The sequence below is a fragment of the Budorcas taxicolor genome, chromosome 5 (genome assembly GCF_023091745.1).
Source record: "Budorcas taxicolor isolate Tak-1 chromosome 5, Takin1.1, whole genome shotgun sequence".
NCBI lineage: Eukaryota > Metazoa > Chordata > Mammalia > Artiodactyla > Bovidae > Budorcas > Budorcas taxicolor.
Window position 1 is genome coordinate 99,257,709 of NC_068914.1, and position 13,953 is coordinate 99,271,661.

Here is a 13,953-nt window from a genome sequence, read left to right on the forward strand (position 1 = left end):
TACCCAGAGCTGCAAAGTGCATCACGTAGCTACAAGAATATTAACCCCATTCTGCTTCATTTCTCCAAGACTATTTTCATCTCAACTAAATTATGTCTGGAGTCTGTCTCTGGTGCTCAGATGGTAAAAGAATCTTCCCTCAATGTAGAAGACTGGGCTTCAATCCCTGACTCAGAAAGATCCCCTGGAGAAAGAAATGGCAACCCACTACAATATTCTTGTGTAGAGAATTCCATGGAGAGAGGAGCCTGGTGGACTACAGTGCGTGGGGTCACAGAGAGTCAGACATGACTAAGTGACTAACAAATTATGTCTAAACTAGGATCTATAGCTAAGATCACTTTCTTGTACTACATCTCCTTAACAAGTATATATTGTTTACACAATAATGGGTTTCTAGTTTTTGTGCAATGCTATTGTAACAAAAATACCAACCTCAAGTGACATTAAAGTCTTAGTATACTTTTAATTATAACCTTAAATTGAGTTTCTGCATAATCCATATCATTCATAAATGGGAAACAGATTTATTGGCATGTTTGATACAATATCCAAATCAAATAAGATGTTTTTCAAAAATTTTAATGCATGCTGTCAATTTTCATTTTCCCTGAAAATCCATTTTGACATTGATCCAAACCCATTCTGTAAAAATGGTATTTTACTGCATATAATTATGTACTTCATGTTGCTCTACAGCTGTTCTCTGGTACTTTCATCAATCAATCAACCATACTTATTGAGTGCCTGCTAGGGGATTGCTCAGCGCTAAGATGGGAGCTAAGGGGGAAAGAGAGAAAAAGTATAATTAATCTGCTTCCTGGCCTCAGGCAGTGTGGAATCTAGTTAAGCAGTTGACTGACAAGCACAAACTGATTTTAAAATTCAAAATAATTATGGAACAGGTGCAAATCTCTATCCACAAGCTTAGGGAAAAATGAAATGTATTTTTCTTTACTTCTTTCCTACTCCAAGTGTGGCTTGAGAATTCACAGCACCAGCAACCATAAGAAGTTTGTTTAAAATGCAGATTCTCAAAGAAATTATACTCCAATAGAAAAAAAGAAAAGAAATATGATGGACCCAAATTAGGAACTTAAAATTTTCTAATAGTACCACTAAAAGTTGAAATAAAACAGGGAAAATGAAATTCAATTACATATTTTCCTTATATAAATTATTTAGAGTATTATAATTTCTGCATATATTCATAATAAAATTATTAATGAGAAAAATTAATAAATTCAAATTCTCAGGCCTGGTCCTGGAACTACTGAATCAGAATCTGCATTTTAACCTGGCCCCTAGGTCACCCGGATGCTGAGAGAGTCAATTCCTAGGCAGGTTGATAAGAAGTCCAGGGGTCCCCAAGGAGAGAGGGGTCTGGAATTCTCGAGGAGGAGGAAAGGACAAACTTTTTTTTTTCCTCTATATTCCTCAAGATTATGTAACAATAATGTATCCTGCTTGAGGACAGTTTCTGGAAAAAACCTTCTGGCTAATCCTGCAATCTTAAAATGTAAATTATGGGAGTGGGTCTAGTAAGATCTTTACAACCTCCAGACATTCTTTTGATTCATTGTAATAATTAATTAAAAAGTATATAACTCCATTGCTAGCACTACCGAGGGGGTACTCTTTCTGCCCTCTTCTGATGTCCATGTCAGAAGCTTTCTCTATCTCTTTTATACTTTAAGAAAACTTTATTACACAAAAGCTCTGAGCGATCAAGCCTCGTCTCTGGCCCCGGATTGAATTCTCCTCCAGAGCCCAAGAATCCCGGCATCTTTTGTGGTTCAGCAACAAGTCTGGTAGATTATTTTTCAAAGGAGTCCACAAATGACCTGCATTAGATCACCATGGGGCACTAGTTAAAAATGAAGGTTCAGCCGAGACCTATAAAATCATAATTTCTGAGTATCAAACCCAGGAATATCCAGTTATAAAAAGCTTTTTAGGTGATATATATACTATCTAACATTTGAAAATCTTTGCCACACTGCCTAGAAATGAGGGAGTTTTATCTAATTATAGAATTAAAATCACTTTTCAATAAAACCATACAAATCTGTCTAAACATTGAAAGATGCATTTATACATTTTGATGGAGAAGAAAAGATTTATCTGATATGTGTTAGATTGATCACAAAAATACAAAATGCTTACATTTCCAAAATATTTTAGAATTATATTCCAATGTAGTTCAACTAACTTCAACAAACATTTATTTAGCATTTGCTACGGAGAAGGTAATGGCACCCTACTCCAGTACTCTTGCCTGGAAAATACCATGGGCAGAGGAGCCTGGTAGGCTGCAGTCCATGGGGTCACTAGCAGTCAGGCATGACTGAGCGACTTCACTTTCACTTTTCACTTTCATGCCTTAGAGAAGGAAATGGCAGCCCACTCCAGTGTTCTTGCCTGGAAATTCCTAGGGACAGCGGAGCCTGGTGGGCTGCCCTTTACGGGGTCGCACAGAGTTGGACACGACTGAAGCGACTTAACAGCAGCAGCAGCAGCATGGATAAATATTGCATCATTGCTATAATAATTAACTGAATGTACCTTTATTAATTTTCTATTGTGTGTCAGGGGTTGCACTGGGAGAACAGCAATGTAGTATAATATGGACTCATTCATCAAGGAAAACCAGTGAAGGAACATTGTGGAGTTACAGTTTTGCTTAGAAGTACATGTGTGAATACGCGTGTGCTCAGTTGCTCAGTCGTGTCCAACTCCTTGAGACTCCATGGACAATAGCCTCCCAGGCTCCTTTCTCCATGGGATTTCCAGGCAAGAATTCTGAAGCTGGTTGCCATTTCCTTCTCCAGGGGATCTTCGGAACCCAGGGACCAAACCGAACTCCTGTGTCTCCTGCATTTCAGGCAGATTCTTTACTTCTGAGCCATCATGGAAGCCCTTGCTCAGAAGACTCTCACCTTAAAAAGGAAAGAATAGAAGCTTATTTGTGGAAATCTCCTAAAGAATATGATTAATGACTATTTTACCTTAGTAGAAGTAAATATCATATGGAATATGTTTTTATAGTTCAAATGTATCAGATTAGGTGAAATTTCATACTTATTATTGAGACTAGAACACAAATATTTCAGCTTTTGTTATTAACTATCTTTGTTACATATTTATATGAATCAAAATAGGCTGTTATTCTGCAGTAACAAATTACTCCAAAATCTTTGTGGTTTAAAAACAAGTTTATTTCTGTTCATGCTTTATGTGAATTATATTTGACCAAAAGGGCCCTTTGTGGTAGTCACTCAGGGACTGGGGCTGATGAAGGCTTCATCTTGACACAGGCTTCCCTGATTAAAGATCAGGAAAAAGAAGGTATAATGGACAAAGCATGCTGACTCTGAAAGCTTCTACCAGGAGGTGATTCATGTCACTGCAGCTCTCTTTTCATTGGCTAAAACAAGTCAGATCACTGCCCAAGCTCAACAGAATGGGGAAATATTGGGTTGGCCAAAAAGTTCACTTGGGTTTTTTCATAGCATCTTACAGAAAAATCCAAATTAATTTCTTGGCCAACTCAGTATCATCCTTTTGCCTGGGGGGGGGCACCAAATATTTATATAGTCTATATAAACAGATGAAACACTCAATAGAATGATAGAACTAAGTCAATCAGACTTAAGATCCAGGTTCAAATAGTGAGATCTATAGTTTAGCCAGAAGCAGGGTAAGGGGAAGAAAAAAATAACAGGAAAAATCCCCATGTTGTTTCCAAACTGAACTTGGGCTTACTCACCTGACATGCAGGAAAGCCAGTCTACTAACATCAGGTCGAGGTGAAGCAAAGTAAGTATCTACTGCAAGTCAAAGAAAGGAGAAGAGGAAGCTCATGCTTAAAAGGCCCAAATTCTCCAATGACTTGCAGGAAAAGGTTTTTTTTAAGACAGTGTAAGGGAGAAAGAGGGTTGTGAGGTATGTGATCAGCTCTTGCTTAGTTCTCTAATTGGTTGATGGTGAGGTAACAGGGTGATGTTTCAAGAAACTCAATCATCAACCTTCTTGTTCCAACCAGTCTGGGGTCCACATTCTGGTGATCAGCATGCAGTTAACTTCCTCCACCTGGTAAGGGGTTTAATCTCTGCCAAACAGCCCAAGGATATGTCTCAGGATACTATCTACAGTCCTTGAGGAGGAAGTAGAAGGCTCTGACTTTGTTTTATGACTAGGCTATCAGCATTGTGTCTTTCTTGACTGCTTTTCTTTGTTTCTGCATTTTCTCACTTCTCTGGTTAAATTTATTCTTTGGAACTTGGGGAAGGCCCAGGAGGCCAAAGCTTTTTTGCAAACAAGAGGTAGAGGACACAGGGAGAGGTGGTCCTGTCCCTAGGAAGACCCTGCAGTGTCCTGCTCAGTTTCAAGATAAGGAACGGAATTGCTGCGGTATACACGTAATTTTTTCAGTAAATGCCCTGAGATTCAATGTGGTCCTTCTGAATTTCTTCTTCAAATAAGCTAGACCCAGCAGTATTCGAGTCATTGTCTGGAGGAGTCATTAATTCTTTTCCATGCCAACCATTTTACTGCCAAAGGTAAATGCCTTAATCTTGAAAGCATCAAGTTTGGCATCCAGAGGTGGGAGAGATTCACTAGCTGGGAGGTTCATTTTTTTCTCCTTTTCCCATCCTCTTCTCTTTATTTAAGTGCTTAGTATTAAGAACGCTTTATTCCACTGGTTTATGCAGGTTAGGGAATAGTGGGATAATCCATTTCCCACAACTTTAATTCCTTCACCAAATAAACAGAGGTTTTCTATATATCTTAAACAAATATTGCAACACATTTGCTAAGAACTACTCTGAGAGATGTAAAGGTAATGCTGGAAAACATTGGGTAAATGGGTAAAATATATTTTGTGCTTTCAAGTATCCCACAGTCTCATATTATATAAGATGTTCAAAGATAGAAAAACTAAAAATTTTTCAGAACAGAGAGTCTAAATACTGAAGAAGTAGGAACCAAGGCAGAAAATGTAAAATGACCAAGTTGTCTGGTCAGGCACATAATGGACAGATATGGCCCACAAATTACAGAAAGGCAATCTGGGGGTGATGTGCAGTCAACAGAGTCACAGAGACGAGGCAGACAGATGTTGCATTAGGCTGGGTGGGAGGGGCTAGCAGAAGTAGAATTTAAAAGATCTGTTGACTGATGGGAGGTACAGGAGATCAGAAGAGGAGTCAAGATTGACCACCAATCTCGTTCTCTCCCTATAGGAAGCCCCTACCTGTTTGGGAATATCTACTGGCAGACAAGAAACACCAGAATTCAGGAAGTCCACCTAAATATGGAACCACCATGTAAGCAGGACTGTACAGTTTCCCTCAGGGTTTTGTCCTAATGAGAGGAGTAAATATAACCAGGTTACAACGGTTAGTCACTGCTTCTGCAATTGAAGCTATGTCAGGTCGTAGCTCTCAGACCACTTACCTGACTTTTTATGTCTCAGGGATTCTCCCTTGAATTTGTCAAAATATGGCTTCCCTGAAAATCACTTCTTTTGCTACTTATTTTCTTGCCAATGACAATCCATCCTTATGTCAATGGCATTATCTCTTTTCAGTCTGTTACTCGTGGACAGGGGAGCACACTTCTGTTTCCATGGTAACAGAGATGGTTAGGCTTTGTCGTGTTCCCTTCATCTGAGAGAAGAGATGGTTAGAGTGGGTTGGGCTGATGAGAACTTCTGAGACCACGAGGGTCCAACAATGGGGCTACAAGTGCCCATTTGGTTCCTTATGATCAGTTAAGGGCCGTGGGGACTGTGACGGGAAAACTTCAAGTTCATGAAGAAGATATACTTGGTCTTTTTCTCCAAAAGCCTCTTCCCAAAGTGTAATAGTCATAAAGTTCCTCCCATTGTCACTAAATGTGTCACCAAAAAATGGAGAGAAGGAGGGTAACAATGATGGAACAAATGATGTAAGGAGATAGGCAAAAAAAGTGAGGGAAGGAAAGGGAAAAGTGAGAAGATAGGAATATGTAAATAGGAAGAGTTGATCTATTAGGAAGGAAAGTTGTGGAAGCAGATTAAGACATTAGCAAAGTGGCATTTCTGATGGGCAGTAGTGATGTAGAGGCGTTTAGTAGGGCACATGTGCTCTTCATGAATCTGAGGACCAAGTGGTAGGACAGAGCAGGAATCTGTTAGATTCCTTTATCTTCTCTCTGAGATCCTGGTGGGACAAATAGTCCTTGGTGTGGAATCAGTGTGACACAAATGAGGGCTAAGGTGAACAGTGCTTTTCAGAAATGTGCATCCTGCTGCTTCTAACTTCACCCAGACACCCATAAATATACTGGTGAATCAACTATGTGAGGGTTCTGTGATGCCGAATTGTGAGTTGGAGGGGGAAGGGTTTGAAGACAACTGCATGGAGGTGAATTCCCTAAAGACACGGTTGGTTGCTGAAGCTATATGCTTCTGGTTATGAAGAACACCATTTGTATTGATACAATTTGTAGATTACTTTTAGGGTTGTTTTCTTTTTTCTCTCCTAATCACCCCACTAAGGGACAGTATAAAATGGGTGGAGGATTAATGTATGAGAATTTTACGTACTATTTTAAAGAAGGTGAAAGCTGCGGTCTTGTCCCCTTTTAATGCTCATTTAAATAGGGTCAGTGTCATTACACAGCCCTACAAGAAGCCCCTAACACTTCTTAGGTACACAAATCCCATGAGAAGAAAGGGTGAGAGGGAAACAGACTATCATAAAGGTATTATAGAAACCCCAAGGCAAAAACTGATTGCCAAAAAAATTTTTTTTTTCATCTTCAACTCTGGATTCTGTATATCTTTCATGAGAAAACTAATCCCACAATTTATGATGCATTTATGTCTCATTTACACTTAATTTATCAAAGCCACATTTTTCAGATAATTCTAAGATAACAGACGGGTGACAGGCTTCTTTATTAAGCCAGTTTAAGAGGTAATTCTTGAAAGTGAAAAAAATAGACTTTACCCGAACTTACTAGAATTTGTTCTTGAGTTGGATTAAACTCCGAGTATTTCACAGCTTGGAGGATTTCAAACATGAAACAACCTGCTCTCCAATCTAATTATCAAGCTAAACTTTCACTGACGAGGTATATTTTATTTATCAGACACTTATGTCATCAAGGGTTTTAACCAACTCTATATTGGGCAAGACCTGGCTACCTTCCAATTTATAATGTGCCATCTGATGACTTCGGAGCCACGGGGCCAGCAATTATCCAAGTCATCTATACTGACACAATAAAAACAGATTAGCCATCTAAAACAAATGGATTTACAATTAGGTCATTAAGAAGACGGCCGCCCTTCTAACCCCTTTTCTCCATCTCTGTCAAAAAGAAGGCCAAATAGGTGTGCTCATTTCCCCCTATATTTCCCCTAACCCCTAAGGTATTTGGTGAGTGAAAAACCTATAAACTTTTCCTAGTGCTTTTTATCTTCTGCTATTCTCCTCCATCCTGCTGCAGGTCATTTAAATAAATGATTGCTGCTTGAATTCATTTGTCCTGGTGGCAGTGATTAATGTACCTGCTTGGTTTAATTTTATATGCATTTTATATCACCCATTGTGCATTTTCAGACTTATTAAATAAGTGCTCAATCTTTTCACATAGTCAGTAAGTATTTTATTTATATAATGTTTGTGTGTATATATCTGATTTTAAAAAGCATTTTCTTTCCTTTGAAAATACAAATACTTATGGCCTTAACCACCTAAGGTTATGTTTGTTTTCTAATGCACGTGCTACAATGCAAAGTGAAGACAAAACTCTGAAGTTAATAATTGGCTTCATTCATTTAAAACAAAACAGCTTCAAATTTAACTCCTTATTAACAACACTTTAAGTAGATTTCCTAGTCACTTACCCAGAAGCAAATATCTACACTTTTCTTAACAAATGACTTTGGGTTAGAGGACTTTATAGTATGGTTTATAGGGAGGATTTTTACATGATTTTTGTAAATTCAGTTTCATTAACGTGAAAAGTCCCATTTTGATTTTGTGTGCGTGCTTGGTCACTTCACTCATGTCCAACTCTTTGCAGCCCTCTGGACTGTAGCTTTTCAGGCTCCTTTGTCCATGGGATTCTCCAGACAAGAATACTGGCTTTCCCAGGTGGATCAGTGGGTAAAGAATCCGCCTGCAATGCAGGAGACATAAGAGACGCCAGTTCGATCCCTGTTAGGGAAGATTCCTTGGAGGAGGGCATGGCAACCCACTTCAGTTCCATCACCAGGTATGCAAAGAATTTTACTAGACCTAGTGTATTAAATCACTAGTGTCAAAACTTCTTTTATTCTGTCTTCAGTACATTAAAGGTAATATTTTCTCCTCTATACCTGCTCCTGCAATTTGAATATGATGCCACTAAAGAGCACTAAAAGCCAGAGAGTGTTACCAGTGGCTAATTCTGACTAAATGTACATACAAAATGCACACAAGCACACACATACACATACACACAATACTAAGAGGTTAAACAAAAGCATTTGATTGAAAGATAATGCTCATCTAGACCAATAGTTCCAACCATGATCTTTAAAATCCCCAACTTATTCAAACATTCTGGAACATTCTGCAAACTTTTGGTATAAATTTTGGTATAAACTATAACTAAGAAAGCAATATCCCCACTCTAAACTGCTGCAGTGATACATTTTGCCATTTGGAGGTGATCTGCATACTAACCAGGACAGTTAGGTTAATTGACTTTTGTGCCAATCTAAGAATTAATTTCCTTCTGCCACATCAGCATATATGTCACGTAACTTTGAAGTAGTAGTTCTGTGAAGTTTTGTTAATTTGTTTGTTTGACTTTTTAAAATTCAGATTTGAACATGTCTATATCTATAGAAGATAGTTCTCACTAGCATAGACTCTGGCCATGGCATAAAATTTAGTTAGGCAATAGCAAACAATATTATTAAAGTTCACATTTATTCAGCACCTTACTATGTGCCACACAACACTTTAAGTTCTTTGCACAATCTATCTGGTTTAATGCACACACAAGCCTATAAACTAGCTATCACTATTAACAAAATATTAAATAAATGAAGAAACAGGCACAGAGAGGTAAGTAATCTGCCCCAAATCATGTAAGTAGTAGTCAGAAGAGCTTCCCAAGTGGCACTAGTGGTAAAGAACCTACCTGCCAAGGCAGGAGATGTTAAGAGATGTGGGTTCAATCCCTGGGTCGGGAAGACCTCCTGGAGGAGGGCATGGCAACCCACTCCAGTATTCTTGCCTGGAAACTCGCATGGATAGAGGATCCTGGTGAGCTACAGTCGATGGGGTCACAAGGAATCAGACACAGTTGAAGTGAGCAGCAGCAGCAGTAGGCAAAAGAGGTGAGCTCTTAACCTAGGGGTGTGTGTGTGTTAGTCGCTCAGTTGTGTTTGACTCTTTGGGAGCCCATGGACTGTACATAGCCTGCCAGGCTTCTCTGTCCATGGAATTCTCCAGGGAAGAATATTGGAGTTGGTTGTCATTTCTTCTCCAGGGGATCTTCCTGACCTAGGAATTGAACTCAGGTCTCCTGCATTTCAGGCAGATTCTTTACCATCTGAACCACCAGGGAAACCCTCCCAACCTAGTTGGTCAGGTTTCAATGCCCATACAGTTTGCATTTAATGCCCATATCCAATTGTTTCTCATACTTTTTTGTTTTAAATGAGACTTCTGAGACATGCGAATATGTCTTTCCACATCCATCTAACCATGGAAAATGCTGATATTTATAGTCTATGAGATAAAATTCTCTTTCATTTGTTAATGTAACTCTGCTAAGTCATTCACGCTTGCAATTATTTGCCTGCCCAATAAATCTTAATAAGAATATATGCTAGGTACTGGTAAAATAGAAAACACAGTTTTGGCCCTCAAGTTCACAGTCTCATCTGTGAGACAATTGATTCCAGATAATAAAAATACTCTAATTGGTATGATAGACTAAAACAAAATTCTGTGGGAACAGATATGAAGGATATCTCACAGATGGGAAAATAAAAGACTTCCCAGGAGGAGTGATGGCTGAGCTGATCTTTAAGGATGCTTAGACATCAGTGAAATCAGTCCTGAAAATTCATTGCCAGGACTGATGCTGAAGCTGAAACTCCAATATTTTGGCTGCCTAATGTGAAGAACTGACTTATTGGAAAGGACTGTGATGCTGGGGAAGATTGAAGGCAGGAAAAAGGGACGACAGAGGATGAGATGGTTGTATGGCATCACCAACTCGATGGATATGAGTTCGAGCAAGTTCTGGAAGTTGGTGATGGACAGGGAAGCCTGGCATGTGGCAGTCCATGGGGTCACAAAAAGTCAGACATGACTGAGCAACAGAACTGAACTGAGATGTCAATGCATCAGATGAAGGTGGGAAAGCCATTCCAGATAGGGCCATTAGTGGGAATTTTCAAGTAAATAACTCAGTATGGCTAGAGTTCAGGGTTTAATGAGGGCAATAAGGTGGAGATTTTAAAAAATGAACTTGGATAACCAAGTTGGAAGAAATTAAAGAGGGCTGCGTGTGCTATGAAAGTAGCTTGGGTGCTGGTATGTAAGGAATGAGAAGAGTCCTTGCAGATTTTAAGCAAAATAGTGACCTTGTAAGCTTGGGGAAATGAATTGGAAGGGGAGCAGAGAATGGATGAGGAAGGCCACAGATAGAATCCATGTGAGAAATGAAGTAAAGGAAATGGTAATTCCAGTGATGATGAGGGGAGGCTGGATTAGATGAACGTCTCTCCCATGGACTGAGAGAAACATGTTCTCTGGCTGTGGAGGACTAAGATGTGAATCTGAGACTCCTGGCAACTTTGTCCTCTAATCTAAGAAGAGGCCAGTCTACACTAGAAGATAATGACACCAATATTCAGAAAGAAACAGAAATGAGAATCCTTGTTCAAATGCTGCTAGCAAATTCCTCTTTGCAGTTTTTTTTTTTCTATTTTCATTTGTAATAAAGTGTCCTTGAATAATACAAGCAGAAAAACCTGAGCAAGTGGTCTTAAACCAAGGATTACAATAAAAAGTTGATGCTGTGGGAACCTCAATTTATGACTTCCTCAACTCTTCGCTCTTGTTATTTATTTGGTAAATTTCAGTTGTTGATATATGAAAATACTCAAAGGGAGTTTCATCAGAGATGATGTCTTTGCCTTGTCCCTTTCACCACAGTTTCCAAAGTCAATGACATATTCATTCATTTATTCTGCACTTGTTTACTGAGTATCTACTATTCCAGGCACAGAGGATAAAACAGTGGAAAAAGGAAGTCCAGTGCTCATGGAGCTTACATTTTAAATAGAGATGTATAATAATGTAACAAGAAAGTGGACTGAAGCTAGGGACTTTCCCATATGAAAAAATAGTTTATTTTCAGGTTTATGTTCTTGTGTTACTCCAGTAAGCATGATTTTGCCTGAAACAATGCCTAGTATTTTAACTACTCAGTTCTGATCCTAATGATGGGAAACATTGAAGGCAAGAGGAGAAGGGGATGACAGAGGATAAGATGGTTGGATGGCATCACAGACTCAGTGGACATGAGTTTGAGCAAACTCCTGGAGATGGCGAAGGAAGGGAAGCCTGGCATGATGCAGTCCAAGGGGTCACAAAGAGTCAGACACAACTGAACAACAACAACAACAAGTGTAGAAGTATCCATGGCAATATAGAAAATAATGGATGTGGTTATGTTCCAATAAAACTTTATTTACAAGACCATTAGGTGGGTTAGTTTTGGCCTGTGAATTGTAGTTTGCCAACCCCTCAACCAACCTAGATAGCATATTCAAAAGCAAAGACATTGCTTTGCCAACTAAGGTCCGTCTAGCCAAGGCTATGGTTTTTCCAGTCAGTAGTCATGTATGGATGTGAGTTGGACTGTGAAGAAGGCTGAGTGCTGAAGAATTGATGCTTTTGAACTGTGGTGTTGGACAAGACTCTTGAGAGTCCCTAGGACTGCAAGGAGATCCAACCAATCCATTCTGAAGATCAGCCCTGGGATTTCTTTGGAAGGAATGATGCTAAAGCTGAAACTCCAGTACTTGGGCCACCTCATGCAAAGAGTTGACTCACTGGAAAAGATTCTGATGCTGGGAGGGATTGGGGGCAGGAGGAGAAGGGGACAGCAGAGGATGAGATGGCTGGATGGCATCACCGACTCGATGGACGTGAGTCTGAGTGAACTCTGGGAGTTGGTGATGGACAGGGAGGCCTGGCGTGCTGCGATTCACGGGGTCGCAAAGAGTCGGACATGACTGAGCGACTGAACTGAACTGAACTGAACCCCTCGACTGGATCATAAGATTTCCAAATCTAGGAGATTTTATGTAACAAACTATACAACCTAAAAATCAAATGGGTTCCCCAGTGGCTCAGTGGTAAAGAACCCACCTGCCCATGCAGGAGATACTAATTTGATCCCTGCATTGGGAAGATCCCCTGGAGAAGGAAATGGTAACCCACTCCAGTATTCTTGCTTGGGCAATCACATGGACAGAGGAGTCTGGTTGGGCTACAGCCCATGGTATCATTAAAGAGTCAGACATGACTCAGCCACTAAACATCACCAAAGGATCAAATACATTTTTGCCAAAAGTTTTTGGATGGCTTCCAAAAGGAGCTGTTTAACTTTTCTTGTTGTTGTTTAGTCACTAAGTCATGTCCAACTCTTTGAGACCCCATGGACTGTAGCCCAACCAGGCTATTCTGTCCATGGGATTTCCCAGGCAAGGATACTAGAGTGGGTTGCCATTTCCTTCTCCAGGGGACCTTCCGCACCCAGGGATTGAACTGGCGTCTCCTGCATTGGCAGGCAGATTCTTTACTGCTGAGCCATTAGGAAGCCTTCTGTTTAAACTTTAAGGACAGTTAATTCAAATGAAGAAAAAAGAAAGCAAACTGTGAGTTAAACCAAAGTGAAAATGTATCATAAATCCTTATATGCTTTAAATATGGCTTGAAATTATACTGTAAATCCCAAAAGTACTAACGAAGTAGGGATCATAAACAGGCATGCATGCTCAATCACTCAGTTGTGTTCGACTCTGTGTGATCCTGTGGACTGTACCCCAGCCAGGCTCCTCTATCCATGGGATTCTCCAGGCAAGAATACTGGGGAGGGTTGCCACACTCACCTACAGGGGATCTTCCCGACCCAAAGACAGAACAGAGTTTCTTATGTCTCCTACAATGGCAGGCGGGTTCTTTACCACTAGCACCACTTGGGAAGCCTTTTTTCCTCTTAAAACTATTATATAATCTATGGTGTTGTTTTACTATAGATGGCATCTAAGAATTGAGGAAACATAGTATTCCTTTCATGAGGAAGTTTGTTTCAACAGAAATTGTGTAAAAGTAGAATTAAAGCTTAGGGATGCATTTGTGTTTATCCAGTTCTGTTTAAAGGAGAGTATACTCTGACAAACGTGAGTATTTCAGTGCCTGGTATAGTAAACACAGGAATGGACAAATACTTTTCAAGTTTGATTAAAATATTCTATAATAACAGAGAAAGTAAAAATAATTAACAACTTTCTTTTATCATATTTGATATTCATCAGACTACCTACTGATTATTCATATGATTTTCTAGATACTAGGCACCCCACTCCAGCACTGTTGCCTAGAAAACCCTATAGACAGAGAAGCCCGGTGGGCTGCCGTCTATGGGGTCGCACAGAGTCGGACACGACTGAGCGACTTCACTTTCGCTTTTCACTTTTATGCATTGGAGAAGGCAATGGCACCCCACTCCAGTGTTCTTGCCTGGAGAATCCCGGGGACGGGGGAGCCTGATGGGCTGCCGTCTATGGGGTCGCACAGAGTCGGACATGACTGAAGTGACTTAGCAGCAGCAGCAGGATAACAGAAACAGATCATGTTCACATGAACTTCATTAATAATATCT